Genomic DNA, 17,397 nt, shown 5'->3' with positions numbered 1-17,397 from the left:
GTAAGTTACAAATGTGGTAGCTCTGGTCAGAGAAGGGCATAGTGAGCTGTGATTCAGATACCCCAGAGAAGGTAGCAGGGTCATGCCTCTTGGTGAGCCCTTTGAGACCAGCAGAGATAACTTGCTGAGAGTGAGGATCCAGAATACACCGTAAAGAAAGAAGAGCCCCAGTACTAGCTGTGGCCCTGTGACCAGTTGCAGCAGTGGGAATTCTAGCTTGTCCCACTGACCTTCCTTTTCCATGTTTCTCTCAGGAAAAGGAGTTCATGAAGAGCTGCTTGCACAACCAATGCAAATATTGAGTAGTACAAAGGGTGGATGATGGTAGACATTAGGATTTATATTCCCAAATACTGGAAATGCTGTTGGAAGATGGTCTTCAGCTGTCAGCATCCTATAGGGACTTCCTCAGTTAAAGAAAACTGCTTTGCTCAAGATCATGCCTGCTTCCCGGGAAAACTTGTATCTAACGACCAATCAACATAGGGTCATAAAGGTCCAATTCCAGTGCCCTAACTCAAGACATTTTTGAAGGACTAGCCCATCTGCAGAGCTACCTATATGATCAGCTGCAGCTTTGCTGGAACTGCATTGCAGCTCAGCTTCTACCTTTGCCCAAACTTTCTTCATTCTTGCTTCTACAAGTGTTGATACAGAAACCATCACTCAACAAACCTCATATAACCTAATCTCCATTTCAAGGTCTGCTTCTGAGGAAACCCATCCGAGACAATAGGATATTTTAGTGTGATTGATAGAAGAATGTCAGCAGTTGATATTCTTGGGCTGTTGACTGTCAGTCTCTCGTTTACCTTTCCCAGATTATGTTCTGTGTGGCAGTAAGTAGAGTGGCTGTTGAGGCTGTATTTCCTTAGCTCTCTTACCAACTATCTTCCATTTAGGTTTTCCAATGAGAGACAGCAGTGGGAGATCAGAGAGCAGGAACAAGACAGGTTATTTCTACACCTTTCTCTGCTTTTGGTGGTATCTTGGCATTTCTGAAAGGAAATGCAAGTCCTTTTTCCTTCTTGCATCCCCATCCATGCCACTTGGACTCCTACTGGGCAGCCTATGCTATGAACTGAAATCACTATGTAATTATAACCCAATAGAAATCTAATTCCCAAACATACTAAATTGCTTTGTGCATGTTTCACACATGTTCCTTTTGCTTAGAAAAGCCAGGCTGTTCTTGTAATCTCAGTCCGACAAACTCATAGCCATCTCTCAAAACTTAGCCTAGGTTTCACCACCTCCTTGAAGCCTCTCTAATACACTCTGCTCCCTCAATCCCAAACATATGTTTCTTTTGAATCTTAGACTTCCATCTATCAAGTAACTTGTTCTAATAATTCTTAATTACATATTCATTTGCCTGAGAATAACTGAGATTTCTGTAAGGGCAAGATTGGTCTGGAGGCAGGCATCCCATATCCAAGTGTCTAGGCTTGAGTCCTGCCTCCACTTCCCATACAGATGCTTGCCAGTATATCCCCTGGAAGGCAGCAGATGATAGCTCAGGTACTTGGGTCCCTGCCATTCACATGGGAGACCTGGGTAGTGTTTCTGGCTTTAGCCTGGACCAGCTCCAACTGTTAGGGCATTTGAAACAACTGAAATTGTTGAAAGAGATTTTGTCTGTCTGTCTGTCTGTCTGTTTCTCATTCTGGCTTTCAAATAAATAAAAATAAATATTGGTCTGAATGTTTATCTTTTTATCTCTAATGTCTAATGTTAATACAGTACATCTTATATGGTTGTCTGTTATTATGAATGAATGGCACAGAATCAGGCTTCTGTCAGACACAAGTAAAATGTTTACATGGCATAGATTGGAAGGTATGGATTTCGGAGTCATAGTGTCCTGGAATAGAGACTTAACTCTCAATTTAATAAGAACTTTGTGAAATGACCTTGGGTAAATTGCTTTACTACTCCAAGCCTCATTTCCTTTAGTTATAAAATGGAAATGATAATAACACCAATTTTGTAAGATTGTTATAAGCATTAAAAATAATATTCGTAATGGAAATGCTATAATTAAACTTCATTCTCATTTGTTGCAGCCTGCCGTGAAGTAGACAGAATGCTGAAGATTTTCACTTGTAATTCTCATTCAGACCTCCCAACAAACTTGGTAAGTCGATTGCAATTCCATAAAAATCAAAGAGCAACAAAAAACTTAGACTCACACCATTTATTTACTCATCTGATGTTACACAGTGTGTCACTATTGGTTATGCCAAGTTGCAGTAATTAAAGCAATCCTGAGATTTCAGTGGATTAACAGATAAAAAGTTGACTTTTGACACATCCCAAGTGTGCTGTTAGTCCAGTGGTTCTCCTGGGTCCCTTCATTACAGCTTTTCTTCAGGGATCTAAGGCTGCCTTTGGCATGTGACTAGGCCATCCTGAACACATGGTTCTAGTTCACTGCAGCAGGGAATGAGCAGCCTGGGAGATTGTACTTTGACTTTCGAGTACATCAATCAACTGATGCGCACCACTTCTAACATCCTAGCACATTCATCAGAACTGGTCATGTGGTCTGCCCAATTCCAAAGAAGATGTGAAATTGGAGGGACACAGGGTTACTAAATGAATAGTAAGCATTTCTGCCATACCTGGCTGGGAGGTGAGATTCAATGTGGTCCTATGAAGGCCTCAAATGCTTCAAACCTAGGTTTGACAAATAAAATAAAGGACATTTGCTTAAATTTGAATTTCAAACAAATGGTGAATATTTTTAGTATGTCTATAGCCCGTGCAATGTTTGGGATATGCTTATATCAAAAAATAAGAGTTATTTACCTGAAATTCAAATTTTTGTTTGTTAAATCTGGCAACCTTATCCAAAGGCCATGCATTTCATATGTGACTGAAAACTGTTACTAATGTGAAATGGAGAACTATTGCCTCCACTTAGAGGTATTTAAAATCATATTTAAAATTTTCCAGCTTGTGGCAGAAGGCCTAACTCCACTTCTCCAGCTTCCTGCTAATTACACCCTGGGAGGCAGCAGATGAATGGCTAAGTAGTTAGGTCCCCACCACCCACGTGGGAGACCTGGACTGAGTTCCCTGCTCCTGGTTTCTGACATTTGAAGGGGGAAGCATCAGATAGAAGGTCTCGCTGTGTCTGTCTCTGTCCTTGTCTATCTCTTTCCATCTGTCTGCCTTTAAAAAAAATTTAAATTAAAAAAAAAATCCAGCCAAAGCAAGCACATCTGCTGATTGAACTTTGCTAGTCACTTGCCAATTCACAACTTCAGTTATACTAAATTATAGCTTGGAGAAATAAAAAAAGAATCCTAATAAAACATCTTGGATGTCCCACACTCCATCAACAACTAAGAAGGTAGTTGGTCTTCTGCAACTTACTTAGGTTGTCTAACTCTTCCCTTTCCTTACTTGTAAAAGTAGAAGACTTGATTTGAAAATCTAGAGAGTACTTTCTTCCTTGTAAAATATATCATTCTATAACTCTATTGAGTTACTTCTGTTGTACTGTGTCAGGATGTTAAGGAAACAATGTCGCAAATAATACTTCTGAACAGTCTCTCTCAGAGTAGATTCCCTAGGAGGATATACACTTATTTGGATAACAATGCTGTTTCTTAAATCATTTTTGGAAAATGTACATATTCTTTTGCATATCCTCTTCTGGTGGCAAATTACTTTTCCATGAAAGTACATTTATTTTTGGAACCAAACTGGAGCAATTCAGATTCAAGTCCAATAGATGGTCAAACTGAAAAATAAATGAAAATTTTGGGTTAAAAATGAGATAGGTTTATCAAATAAATGAAATTGATTTTTAATTTTTAATTTATTTAAGGTGAACAAATTTCATGTATTTCATATATACAGCTTTAAGAGCATAATCTTAAGCCAACAATTAAAAACAGTTAGCTTCAGGACAATTCAAAAATCAGTTCTGAAAAATAAGTATATTACCTACAACTTTGGAAGACTTACACTCAACTGGATGTGTGAGTTCTGGTTACAAAAAATTATCCTCTATCAAAAAGCTAGTGATTCATTGCTATTCATGATAAAGTATTGAAAATACAATTCCCCATGATTTATTACCCAGATGCTCTTGAAAATGACTCTTATCCCAAGACACAGTTCCTTTATGCTGAACTTTTCAACTATGTTTAGAAAAGAAATACTCAACACAGTTTTCTACCACTCAACAGTATACACACGCGCGTGCACACACACACACACACATATAACTTTTCTTATGTTATTCATGAGATCATTTTAAAAGTTCAAAAATTTACACTAAATCTTGTAAAGATTATGTGACAAATGAAGACAATGGAAAATTTTCTTAATGGGAGAGCTCATTTGTCATAATTGAAGATTAGTTACTTTACATCAAAATGCAAAGATTTAAAAAGCAAAGCATATTTCCATACAGAAACAAAATAGAAATGAGCAAATCAATCAAAACCATACAAATTCAGCGGCCTCTGTATATCTAGACCAAGTAAGAATGTTTCATTGAAACAGATATGGCAGTACTTAGATCAAGGAAGACAGCTCTGAGAGGTCTCCACCATTTTTTTCTCTCCAACCTCTACTTTTCTTTCTTCTTAAAAAAAAAAAAATTTTGTAGGGGCCAGTGCTGTGGTGTATTAAGTAAAGCCAGTGCATGCAATGTCAGCATCCCATATGGGTAATGGTTCAATTCTCAGCTGCTCCACTTCCAATCCAGCTCCCTGCTAACGCACCTGGGAAAGCAGCGGAAAATGGCCCAAGTGCTTGGGCCCCCTGCACCCATGTGGGAAAACTGGAAGAAGCTCCTGGCTCCTAGCATCGGCCTGATCCAGCCCCGGCCATTACAGCTATTTTGGGAGTGAACCAGAAGGTAGAAGATCTCTCTCTCAATCTCTCTCTCACCATGCTCTCCCCACCCTTCCACCCCCGGTGTAACTCCAACTTCCCACCACTCTCTGTAACTCTGACTTTCAAATAAATAAATAAATCTTTAAAAAAGAGGCAGCCAATGGGACTGGCGCCATGGCTCACTTGGTTAATCCTCCGCCTGCGGCGCAGGCATCCCATATGGGCGCCGGTTTTAGTCCAGGTTGCTCCTCTTCCAGTCCAGCTCTCCTGTGGCCCAGGAGGGCTGTGGAGGATGGCCCAAGCACTTGGGCCCCTGCACCTGCATAGGAGACCAGGAAGAAGCACCTGGCTCCTGGCTTTGGATCGGTGCAACGCCAGCTGTAGCGGCCATTTGGGGAGTGAACCAACCGAAGGAAGACCTTTCTCTCTGTCTCTCTCTCTCTCTGTCTCACTGTCTGTAACTCTATCTGTCAAATTTTAAAAAATGTGATTATAAAATGGGCAAAATTCTTAACAGACATCTCTCTGAAGATGAAGTGGCCAATATGCATATAAAAAGATGCTCCACATTACTAATAGACAAATGCAAATCAAAACTGCAATAAGATATCACCTTACACTCATTTCTGTCTAGCAGGAACCAGAAAATAGCAACGCTTGATAAGGATGTGCAGAAATTATAACTTCATTGCACTGTTGATGAGAATATAAAACCATGAAGTTAGGGTGGGTGTTATAGCATAGTGGTTAAGCCCACTTGCATCCCATACCATAATGCCTGGGTTTAAATCCCAGCTGTGCTCTCCATTCCAGCTTCCTGCTAATGAAGGTCATGTCATGGCTCAAATAACTGGGTTCCTGCCACCATGTGGGTGACTCTAATTGAGTTCCTGTCTCCTGGCCTTGGCCTAGACCAGCCCTGGATGTTGCAGGCATTTGGGGAATAAACCAGTGAATACGATACCTCTCTCTCACATACACTCTCTCTCCTTCTTCAAGAAATAAAATAAATAAAAAAAATTTAATGGTGTAACCAACATATAAACGGTATAGTAGTTCCTTCAGAAAACTAAAGATGTGAGCCAGCAATCCTACTTTGGGATATGTATCCAAAAGAGTAGAAAGCTCATTCTCAAAGATACAGTTGCACATGCATGTTCACTACAACATTCTTCATAATAGCCAAGAGGTAGAAGCAACCCACTGTCCATTGACAGATGAATGGATAAGCAAAATACATACAATGGAATCATATTCACCCTTAGAAAGGAAGAAAATTCTCATACATGCTACAATATGGAAGAACCTTGAGGACATCATGTTAAGTGCAATAATCCAGTTACAAAATAAAAAAAATACTTTGTGATTCCATTTACATGCGTTAAATGAGGTCCTTAAAGAAGTAAAATTTATAGAAACAAAAAGTAGGTGGTGGTTGCCAGGAGCTGAGGGGAGGGAGAAATAGGAAACTGTTGTCTCATGGCTATAGAGATTCACTTTTGTGGCATGAAAAGTTGTGGAGATCTATTACACAACAATTCAAATATTCTAAACATTACTGAGCTATATGTTTAAAAATGGTTTTTAAAACTTATCAAATTATATATTTTTAAATGTGTACAGATTATGTCAATTATACCTCAACAAATCATTTTTTTTTAATCTTGATATCTATAACTTTAGTAAATGATTAAGAATACAAACACAGGGGCCAGTGCTGTGGCATAGCAAGTAAAGCCACATTCTGTAGGGCCAGCATCCCATATGGGCTCCAGTTCAAGTCCTGGCTGCCCCACTTCTGATCCAGCTCCCTGCTAGTGCACCTGGGAAAGCAGTGGAAGATGGCCCAAGTCCTTGAGACCCTGCACCCATGTGGGAGACTCAGAAGAGGCTCCTGGCTCCTAGTTCTTGGCTTCAGTCTGACCTATTCCCAGCCGTTGTGGCCTTTGAGGCAATTTGGGGAGTGAACCAGTGAATGGAAGATCGATATCTCTCTCTCTCTTTCTCTCACCTCTCTCTCTGTAACTGTGCATTTCGAATAAATAAATGAATCTAAAAAAAAAAAAAAAAAGAATGCAAACACCGCAGGAAGGTGCTTGGCACAGCAGTTAAGTTTTCTCTTGGGATGCCTGCATTCCACATCAGAGTGCCTGGGCTGGAGTCCTGGATCTGTTTCCTACTCCAGCTTCCTGCTGACATATACCTTGGGAAGCAGCAGTTGATGGTCCGAATAATTGTGTCCCTGCCACTCACATGGGAGTTCTGGATTAACTTCCCTGCTCCTGGACATCTGAGGAGTGAGCTCTCTCTCTCCTTCTCTCTCTCCCTCTCTTAGTTCTGTTCGTTGCTTTCTCCATTGACTCGTGTTAATAACATGTGAATAAGCTAATATTCATAAAGTACATTATACGGTTTTTATAATAAAAATTTTTATGTATACAAAATAAGTCAGATGCTACATCTAGCTTGAGAATTTGTCTCTCTTCGTGGTGCTAAGGAAATAATTTTTGAGCAAACACAGGCCATTTATTATATTTCAGAAGTCCTTCTAATATTGTTAGTACTATTACTGAAAAAAAAAAGAAAAATACCATTATGTGTACATGAGAAAAACAGTCTGCAACCGAAATAAAAATTATGGCTTACAATCTCTTGAAAATTTTGTAGTAACATCATTCACTTATATAAGAATCATTCCCTAACTGCATGTATATATTAGCCTGGGTAACAGAAATACAAATTAAATGAAAGGCTGTAGAAGTATTCCACAAAGATGCCTTACTGATATATCCACAATAGCAGGGAAACAGCCATGGTGGATTTGGTGCTGGTCCTGCTATTCTCCTGTACAGAATCAGTTCTGGCCTGCTCTGTCTCTTACTACTGTGATGATGGCTGAATCCAGATGCTAAATACTCAAGAGATACTCCAATACATGTGAACAACTGACCACTTCATCCCCAAAGAATATAGCATTCCAAGAGAAAAGAGGCCTCCTTCTGACACTAATGAAATTGTGAAAGTGTGTGATAAATCAGGGATCAAAATGAGAGGCTACCAGCTCTTAAAGGTGTTCTGCTCCTCACTCTGAATCTTTCATATAGTGCTTACAAATAAGAAAGCTGCGAGAGACAAACCTTAATGGCAAAACAGGCTTGAATACAAAGCGTCACAAGAGCTGTAATGTAGCTACGAAGGTTGTTCTAGAAGGGAATCAAAGAATAAATAGCTAGGAATGTAATTAAGGATAAAAGCATGTGAAATGCCTTAAGCTATTTGGGTAGGTGTATTTTGAAAGGACGAGTAGTAATATTTTGTCATTTCTTCCATTTTCTTTCTTTCTGTATTTTCCTTTCTCACCTCCATGCCTCCCCCCTTCCTTCTTCTCTTTCTTTCTACAGAAGTTTTCACTTCTTCATATTCACAGAACAAAGACTACAAGGTTTGAAAGTATCATTTTCTTGAATCATCAACCTTCTAAAGAAATAGAAAATTTTAAAAATCTGAAATAGTGAATTTTATCTACATCAAAGACTAAACAGCAGCCAAACAAACTTGGCTATAAACTAAAATTCTTTTTCCACTCAAAAAATCAAGACTATTTTAACCAAAAATATGTAAAAGATTCTTTCTAAAATGACCATTGCCCAAGTTTGCTGACAAAAATGCAAAACAGTCTACTCAGTACAACAGAAATATTGAGACTATGGCAATCAGTATAAATCAAAATTCATCAAGTAACAAATTTACTTATTGTGCTAAAACATTATATAACAGCCAGCATTTTTGTTTCATTTTACTTTTTAATGAGGTATAGCTTTTGTGAAATTTATAATTGTATTTCTTGATAAATATTTACATATATATTTTATAGCCATGTAACCACCAGCAAGATTAAGATAGAGAAGTTGACATGTATGTTACAGCTATGTAACCACCAACCAGGTCAGGATAGAAAATCTAGGAAAGACAATGTTTCCTTCAAGTTTAGGTGCAAAAGATTCCCGAGGATGTTGTTAAAAATGTAGATCCCTAGGCCACAAGCCCAGAGATTCAGAATCAACGGGTCTGAGATTCGGTCTCTTTAAAACATTATTTCATAAGTACCTTCATTCAGAGAAACTCTGCCCTAGTAAGAAAGCCAACTTGACTAATGGCTCTAGAAGTTCTATTCCTCACCACCTTAACGATAAGTTCATGAGGAAACCTAACAGCTTTCTACTGAGCTGGAATACAAGTATAGTTGCCATTTGCTTTCCCTCTGTAATTTTAAGGTTTAGCACTATTATTTCTTTCTTTGGGCCAGAGCCTACCAAATAAAGTTTCCTACAATCTATAGCAAAATGAAAATTAAAAAAGACCACACTAAGTTATTCATAAAGTCCTTTATTTTGTTCTTCCTACCTTTACAACTTGAAATGCCCCTTCTCTTATAAAGTAATTCCAAGAAAAAAAAACAGTGGGATTTCTTTTTCTTTAATTAATATAAAAAATAAAGATTGAGAAACCAGCCTTCAGGTCTGCTCCTGAAATTGGAACTGCCTGCCACCAGGGGAAGTAGAGTGCCACAGCCTGTATGACAAACTGTAGGCACATTTCCTCCTTCAGAGCATGTCAAATTTGATAGCAAATTTTCTCCTACTTCAAAAGCAACAACAATTTCTGTTCTCTCCTTATATAAGTAATAAATAAAACTTGCAAAGAATTGGGAAAAATTTTCAATCCCAAACCATTGTTAATGTAATTATATTTCCTAGTATTCTTTTTCACTGTACAATTTTTTAACAGGCCAGGAATGAAATGAATTGGATAAATGTGTGTGTGTGTGTGTATCCATTACCACTTATTTTTCTTCAATATTTTCCACTGTCACTAAAAATCTTTTGGGGGCAAATATTTAGCCTAGCAGTTAGGAAGCCCTTGTCCCACATGGGAGTACCTGAGTGTGATTCCTGGCTCTGGCTCCTGAGTCTACCTTCCAGCTAATGCAGACCCTGGGAAGCAACAGTGATGGCTCAAGAAACTGCCCTCAATATGGAAAACCTGGCTTGTGTTCCTGGCTCCTGACTTTGACCCCAGCCTGGGAGTGGGGGCGGTTGGAGGTGAGGAGGGGGGGTGGAGCTTTGCAGGTATTGGGGGAGTGAACCAATAGATGAGAACCTCTCTCTCTCTCTCTCAATAAAATTTTCAGAGAAAATTTTTCAATATAATTTTGTCTGTATAGGTTTTTTTATATTTTTTTATTTTTTTTTTATTTGACAGATAGAGTTAGACAGTGAGAGAGAGAGACAGAGAGAAATGTCTTCCTTCCATTGGTTCACTCCCCAAATGGCCGCCACAGCCGGCGCTGCGCTGATCCAAACCCAGGAGCCAGGTGCTTCCTCTGATATCCCACACGGGTGCAGGGGCCCAAGCACTTGGACCATCCTCCACTGCCTTCCCGGGCCACAGCAGAGAGCTGGACTGGAAGAGGAGCAACCAGGACTAGAACCTGGTGCCCATATGGAATACCAGCACCACAGGCGGAGGATTAACCTAGTGAGCCACGGCGCTGGCCCCTATATAGTGTTTTATATCATGAATGTATCATAATTTATTTTATTACAATCTACTTTAAATTTTAAACAATTTATTTATACTTTAAAAATATAAATAACATTGCAATCAACATTTTGTGCATACTTCTAATGGCATTTTAAAATATTTCTTTTTAAAAAAATGTATTTATTTATTTATTTCAAAGGCAGTGTTACAGATAGAGAGGGAGAGACAGAGAGAGAGGAAAAGAGATTTTCCATCAGCTGGTTCACTCCGCAAATGAACACAATGGCCAGAGCTGGGCCAGGCTGAAGCCAGAAGCCAGGAGCCCCATCTGGGTCTCCACCTGGGTAGCAGGGGCCCAAGCGCTTGGACAAGCATCTGTTGTTTTCCCAGGTCATTAGCAGGGAGTTAGATCAGAAGTGAAGTAGCAGGGACAGGAACCAGCATCCAAATATGTTGCTGGCATCACAGGCAGCAGTTTTAGTTACTGTACCACAATGCCAGGCCCTAAAATATTTCTTTAAGCTAGTTAAATGAGTCTACAGCCATATCACCCTAAACATGCCCAATCTCATCTGATCTCGGAGGCTAAGTGGGGTTGGGCCTGGTTAGTACTTGAATGGGAGATACTTAAAAGAAAGAAACAGACACAGTGTGTATAAGGATGTTGAAGGCTTTTGATATTTTGTGATTCCGCTACCTTTTGCCACATAACAAAATCTCCACAACTTCGTGTCTTGAAAATAACAACCCTTATTATTTCTTTACAAAGTACTGACTGGAGTTACCCGTGCAGCTTCATTCAGCTGAAGGCTTGACTGAGCCTGGAATGCCTGTGGTGACCTCCCTCATGTATCTGGCATCTTAGCTGGGATGGTTGGAATAGCTAGGGGCTGACTTGGCCTCTCTCTTCCTCCATAATCTCTCCATCATTCAGCAGTCTAGCCTGAGCTTATTTACATGGTGGCTGGATCCCATGAGAACAAAAGTGAAGGCTGCCAGACTTCTGAAAACTTTAGTCAGAAGTCAAAGCAAGTCATAGCGCCAGTCATATTTAGAGGGAAAAGACACAAAGTCTGTTTTGTAAATGGAGGGGCTACAAAGTCATATCGCAGAAGGGCACTGTGGTAGGAGTTTTTGTTGTGGCAACTTTTGGAAACATTTGACAATATATTGCCATACTATTATTTTATAAAAAATTTATAGTTAATAACTGTATGCAAAATACGCCTCCAACAGAACAGCATAAATTAACAAGTATTGGTCAGGATGTGTAGCAATATGGACTCCCATATTCTCTTAGTAGGGGTGAAAGCTTGAATGTTCACTTTAGAAAATAGTTTGGCACCAACTGCCAAAGTTCATAGGTATAAACCCTCAAGAAATGGGTAAACAGAAACATGGACAAGAAGGTCCATGGCAGCACCATTCATAGCCCATTGTAGCCCCAGCCTGGAAACCCCAAAGTTCATCACCTCCAGAACAGATTTTCCTGAAATATGAAATATTTTAAAGCAATGAAAATTAACAAACAAAAATATTTAGCAACATGGATGAATCCTTCAAACATAATGTTGAACAGAAAATATAAGTCACATAAGGATACTGTACGTATCCTTATGTGTGATTTCATTTATGTAATATTCAAAAAGCAAGCAAAACTATATTGTTTAGGCATGCATACTACGAAGAATAGCAAAGAAATATTTACTACATTTAAAGGTAAGGTGTGGATTTGGCTTAATGTAGGGGAAGGAAGACAGGGAGAAGCATTTAGGCAGAGGAAACAGCATCACTGTGTGATGGCAAGAAGCTGGTTGAATTTGAGGAACTTGCAGAATTCACTGAGCAAACTGAAGAACAGTAACTTAGAGGACAACCTGAGGAGTTTCAGACTACATGCTAAAACCACTGAAAAGCTTTGTATCACTTTTAAGCAGAGGATAATATAACCAGGTTCTCATTTTTCAAACCACAATTTTGCCTGTCAGATATAAAATAGATTAGAGGAAGTCAGAGTGGACACAGGATTACAGTTAGGAATCTGTTTTCAATAGCTTCAGGGGACAAATAATATGGCTCCAATTGGTGCAGTGACAGTGGAGAAGGAGAGAAAAGGATGAAGCTGAGAGAGTCTAGGAAGATGGAATAAAAAAGATGTGATGCTTCAGAATTTACAAAACAGAATGGGTTAACATGACTCTGATTTCCTGGCAGGGGTGACAGCTTGCCATCGATCAAGAAAGGGAACACTAGTCCAGAGCTGGATCTTGATGTTGTGTTCTTGAGAGACACACAAGAGCAGATGTTACCCAAGAGTTGAATAAGTAATCCAGAGCTCAGAAGAGATGCCTGTGTCAGAGAGAAGAATTCAGGAGTCATCAGCACAGAGACATTTTGCTTTCAATATATCAAGGTGGTGAATGAAATTCAACATGGTTAAACTACTAAGAGAGGTGAAAACCTCAGAAAAGACATAGAATCTATTAGCTATATGCTAGGCACTGTGCTTGATGCTGGAACACAAAGGTGAATAAGATACGAGGGATTTTCAAAATGTTTATAGAAGATACATATTATGACAAAACTGTTCACAGATTTCCAAACTGTTTGCACCAAAATAAAGTTATCTTTTAATTCCATTTTCCCATAAGCGTTTCAAAGTACCCATGTATGTTCCCTAGTTTACTGTCAAGTGGAGAAGATGGGTACTTTATCAGATCGCATATACATTTTACCTGATAAATGACAAGATAAAAGTAAGTACTAGATGCTATGTGATTTCAGAGAAGGTCAGTTAAGTCTGGAATGTTCAATAAGAAGTAGCCATAGAAACAAGAGGGAAAGCCATTCCAGGCATACAGTAAGACGCAACAACAGCAAAAACAAAACACACACACACACACACACACAAAAGCATTGAGGCCCGAATTGCCATGTACATACATGACCACAAGCAGTCCAATATGACTAATGCCCTGAGTTTGAAGGCTAAGTGGTGGGAAGCCTTTCCAAAGACGAAGAAAGGCCTAGTTGTGGAGGATCTTGCATGCCTTGCCAAGGAGTTTAAGATTTACTCTGTACAGAATACCTTTGGTGTGGTCACATGTGCATATTAAAGCATTGCTTAAGCCAAAAATGGAGGATGAGGACAAAATGGAAAAGTTAAGCAGAAATAACTTCCTAATTGGGAGGGAATGATAGGGACACATTGGGATGATGCATCTGTTGAATATTTAGGACTGTTCAAAGAGCCTGACTGTAAGGTCACCTATGTTCAGTTCCAGGTTTGTCTCAGCTTTAAATGCAGGTATCGAGGATTCCAGAAGAATGGCAGTAGCTCATGTTGTCAGTCTCTGAATTCCTACACAAACAGGCACATAGCTTCAAGAAGGTGAAGCCAAAATACCTGGACAACATTTGCAACAAAGCTAAGAGACTCAAAATACTAGCAGGTTGGAGCAAACCTCCCTCTCCCACAGTCACAGATTGTCAAGGACAGTAGCTAGCAGAGGCTCAGAGATTGCTGCCAGCAGGTGAGAGCAGATGCAGGCATGGGGAGGGGTTCTCTTAGAGGTCCTGGGCACAGACTGCTGCTCAAGGTGCAGTGCCTCACAATGCATGGTCCCCATCGGAGGGAACACTTTGTCTATAGGGACAAGAGCGATGAAACCCTCCAATGACTACAAAACTTGGACTCTGGCTGCTGCCATCTGGACATGGCCACCACAGAGGAACAGAAGCTGCTGGTTGCTGTGAGCATAAAATCTCAAAAGCAGTGGGACAACTGGACACATGCTCAGGGAGTCTCACGACGAGAGCCACCAAGGTTGAGACCACTGAACAAAATCAACAGAAGAGAGAGCTTGTTGAAGTCAGAAAAGGTTAACTACACTTTGCCTCATTGCAAAAATCCAGAAAAGACCAATTTTCCATAGAAATGAGCACCAAGAGAGTCTGTAGGGAAAATTCCATATGAAATTATTGTCAGAAAAAAATAAAGAGCAAACTGACATCTGCAAAGCCAAGGAAGATAGGCCAAGCAGATGTGCCCACCACATAGCTCAAAACTCTAGCTTGCTTTTTAAAAACATGCTTAAAAATGTTAAGGAAATGATTCAAGTCATGGAAGAATATTGTAAGGCAGAATTATAAATGCTCAATATTGACATGACAGAACTCAGGAAGGAGTTAGGAATAAAAGGAAATATCATTTCAGAAGCAAAGATGAAACCAAACGGAAAATAATTGCGAATTAACATAACACATGATGCATTAAAAGGAATGGAAAGTAAAAAAGAGATGATTTTAAAAGAAAATTTTTGTAAAATGTAAACGAGATGGAGAGACAAAGCCAGCTGATGAAGCTAGTACATGAATCTCTCCCAGCATCTGTGAGCTGACAGTAGGTCTGGAACTGCTGCTGCCCTTCAACTTTCTTCTTAGGCATCTTTGTGTCTTGCTGGCTTCGCTTGGTTCTTGTCATGTGTAGGTACAAAATAATTTTTTAAATAATGAGCTTTTAAAAATATTTATTTTATTTGAGAGGGAAAAATAGAGACAGAGATCGCCCATGTGCAATTTCATTCCCCAAACACTGGGAGCTAGGAACTCAATTTGGATTTCATGGGACTCAATCACTTGAGCCATCATCTGGTGTCTCCTGGGGTGTGCATTAGCAGGAAGCCAGTATCATAAGCAGAGCCAGGACTCAAATCCAGGCACTCTGATAAAGGAGGCAGGCATCACACGCAGCATCTTAACTGCTGTGCCAGATACCCACCCTAGGTACGGTATACTTCTGATAAACATAAGTGGTCAGCTCTTGGTGCAATTTCTTCATTTCCTGTCTCCAGGACTCAGAGAGGATGTCGAAGATAATACTACTAACACAGGTACCTTCCTCCACTCACATGAGGTTGATTCCCTTCGATTCTTAGAAGAGTGGAAGGGGGAGACTGGCCTCTCAGAGCTCAAACACCAGAATTCAAGGCATGTTCCTGTTCTTCGTGAATATTTCCACTTCCCCTCTGCCCACTGTATGCTAAGAAGTATGCTCTTTCTATCCTGTATGAAATTTCCAGGATACAAATGCATTTGGCCTGTATCACACTTAGTAATTCATCCAAAGATTCACAAAGCAAATAGTTGCTGAGAAACAAATACTTACTGGGCAATAATGAGTAAGACCACAGGTTGGAGTCCTGCATTCTAGGAACTACCTGGAGGTGAGAGGGTGGATGTAACTTGGTAATTAAATGTTCAAAGATGTTATAGACTATTCTAACCACGGGAAGAAAATAAACAACGTGATGAGAATCTGGGGATGTCTTTCTAAGTAGAGAAGTCAGGGAAGACTTCTCTAGTCATGCACGTAGTCTCTCATCATTACGTTAGGTTGACATGATATTAAAATAGTCAAGTTTCTTTTCACGAGTCCCACTTTTTATTCCCTTTTGGAGCTTTCTTCAGGCCTCTTTTCCTTTTTCTTTACTGTCCCCACAAGATATGTGGGATAGAGCTATAAATTAACCTTATTCCTGACCTTGGAGAACTCATAGTTAATTGGAAGAGACAGATGTGTAAACAGATCAAGTATAATATAACAAAGGGCTTACCTCACCTGTGAACAGTATTTCTATCCTGCCAGCTATTTCTGCTGCTTTGGACCGCTGGAGTCCCCAGAAAACTGTTTTCCTGTTGAGGTTTGAGGCTGAAAGTTCTGCCTGGACCTCTATATACCCTCAACACCTACTATTTATTTTTTGGCTAGATTAGAAGTAATTTGTTGTACATAAACGGCTACTTTAATTCCTACATAGCTAACTGACCCTAACAATTTCTTGAGATATATAACTTAAGCATAACATGGAAAATGTATGTTAAAATTACTTTCTTAAAGAGCCAATATTTTCCACACCCTGCTTTTCAAATAAATATTAATATTTTTGTTCAGATAATTGGAGGTAGTTGTTACCACCCAAGAGGATGTGTTCACCAACAATGTGTCATTATTAAAAACCTATAATGCGTTTCAATATAACTGTATTTCTTTCTATAAGTGTATTAAACCAACAACAGTGCTCTGGTAACTGGGTGGTAGTCTGTTTGCCCTGCAGGGATTTTTTTAAAGACAGATAACAAAGAATATTCTATAAAAGATGTACAAGATCAAAAGAACTTAAACAGATACATAGATGTTTAATTATGTTCTGAAACAGCTAGTGGTTTATATTACCTTGTCAACTCTCCTAGATTCATCACAATTCTCTCAGATTTCTCTGAGATAGTCCCAATTACTGGGAATTACTACATTCCCGCAGACAATAGGGTGGCCACATTCCAGGTCCAGCGTTGGGGACAGATGAGAAAGAACAGTGATGGTTCACTTTTCCTAATATCCCTCCCTTCACATATTACAAGCTCTCAGAGCTAGAGTGGAATTAGCTGTCAATCGTAGCTTTATATGAGGTGGTAAGTGAAGAAAGAAGGGGATTAAAGTCGTCCAAAGGCAACTTCTCTCTGTGTGATTCTGTAATGAGAATGACAGCAGGACTGAGGCTTCTGGAAATTCTCACCCAGGCCTTAGGTGTAATCAGTACATAGGGTGTTCCAATAAGGTCCCTCCAGAGCGAGGGAATAAGGTCAGGAAAAAGTCATCTTCTGAAGATACACTAAGCAATAATCATTATGCTGCAACAGCAACACCACCAACAGAAAGACCTGGAAAACAGCAAGATCTAAGATGCGTCTATGCTTTCAGTCTAATCAACCACTCTGTTAATACTTCACGTACACCTCCATGACTGTACTTCACATACTTTAGCATAACTGTTGGTTTGTGCAGCTGTATCATCTGCCTAGTTGTAGTTTAACCATCAGAACATAAGACTCTGGTGCAGAATTGGTGTCGAGTGAGTGAACCAGAAATATAACTAAAGAAGGCAGACTTAATAAAGCACAATACGGGTTGGGCATTTGGTGTAGTAGTTGACATCA

The 17,397-nt window shown here is 39.5% G+C and overlaps 1 long non-coding RNA gene across 4 annotated transcripts in view; it reads left to right on the top strand.

Annotated features, from left to right (window-relative positions):
• Positions 1-16,490, top strand: part of LOC103348112 (uncharacterized) — a 209,379-nt gene extending 192,889 nt beyond the window's left edge. For 2 of the 4 annotated variants that reach the window (XR_011389294.1, XR_011389297.1), the window contains 2 exons: positions 2,067-2,137; positions 12,616-13,040. This is a non-coding gene — a long non-coding RNA (uncharacterized lncRNA). Of the gene's footprint in view, positions 1-2,066; positions 2,138-4,726; positions 5,014-12,615; positions 13,041-15,254 lie in introns of those variants that run through there. The other 2 variants (XR_011389296.1, XR_011389295.1) reach the window with 2 other exon arrangements.
• The last annotated feature ends 907 nt before the right edge of the window (positions 16,491-17,397 follow it).

The sequence above is a fragment of the Oryctolagus cuniculus genome, chromosome 6 (assembly GCF_964237555.1).
Source record: "Oryctolagus cuniculus chromosome 6, mOryCun1.1, whole genome shotgun sequence".
Lineage (NCBI taxonomy): Eukaryota > Metazoa > Chordata > Mammalia > Lagomorpha > Leporidae > Oryctolagus > Oryctolagus cuniculus.
This window is presented reverse-complemented; position numbering and strand designations above follow the sequence as displayed.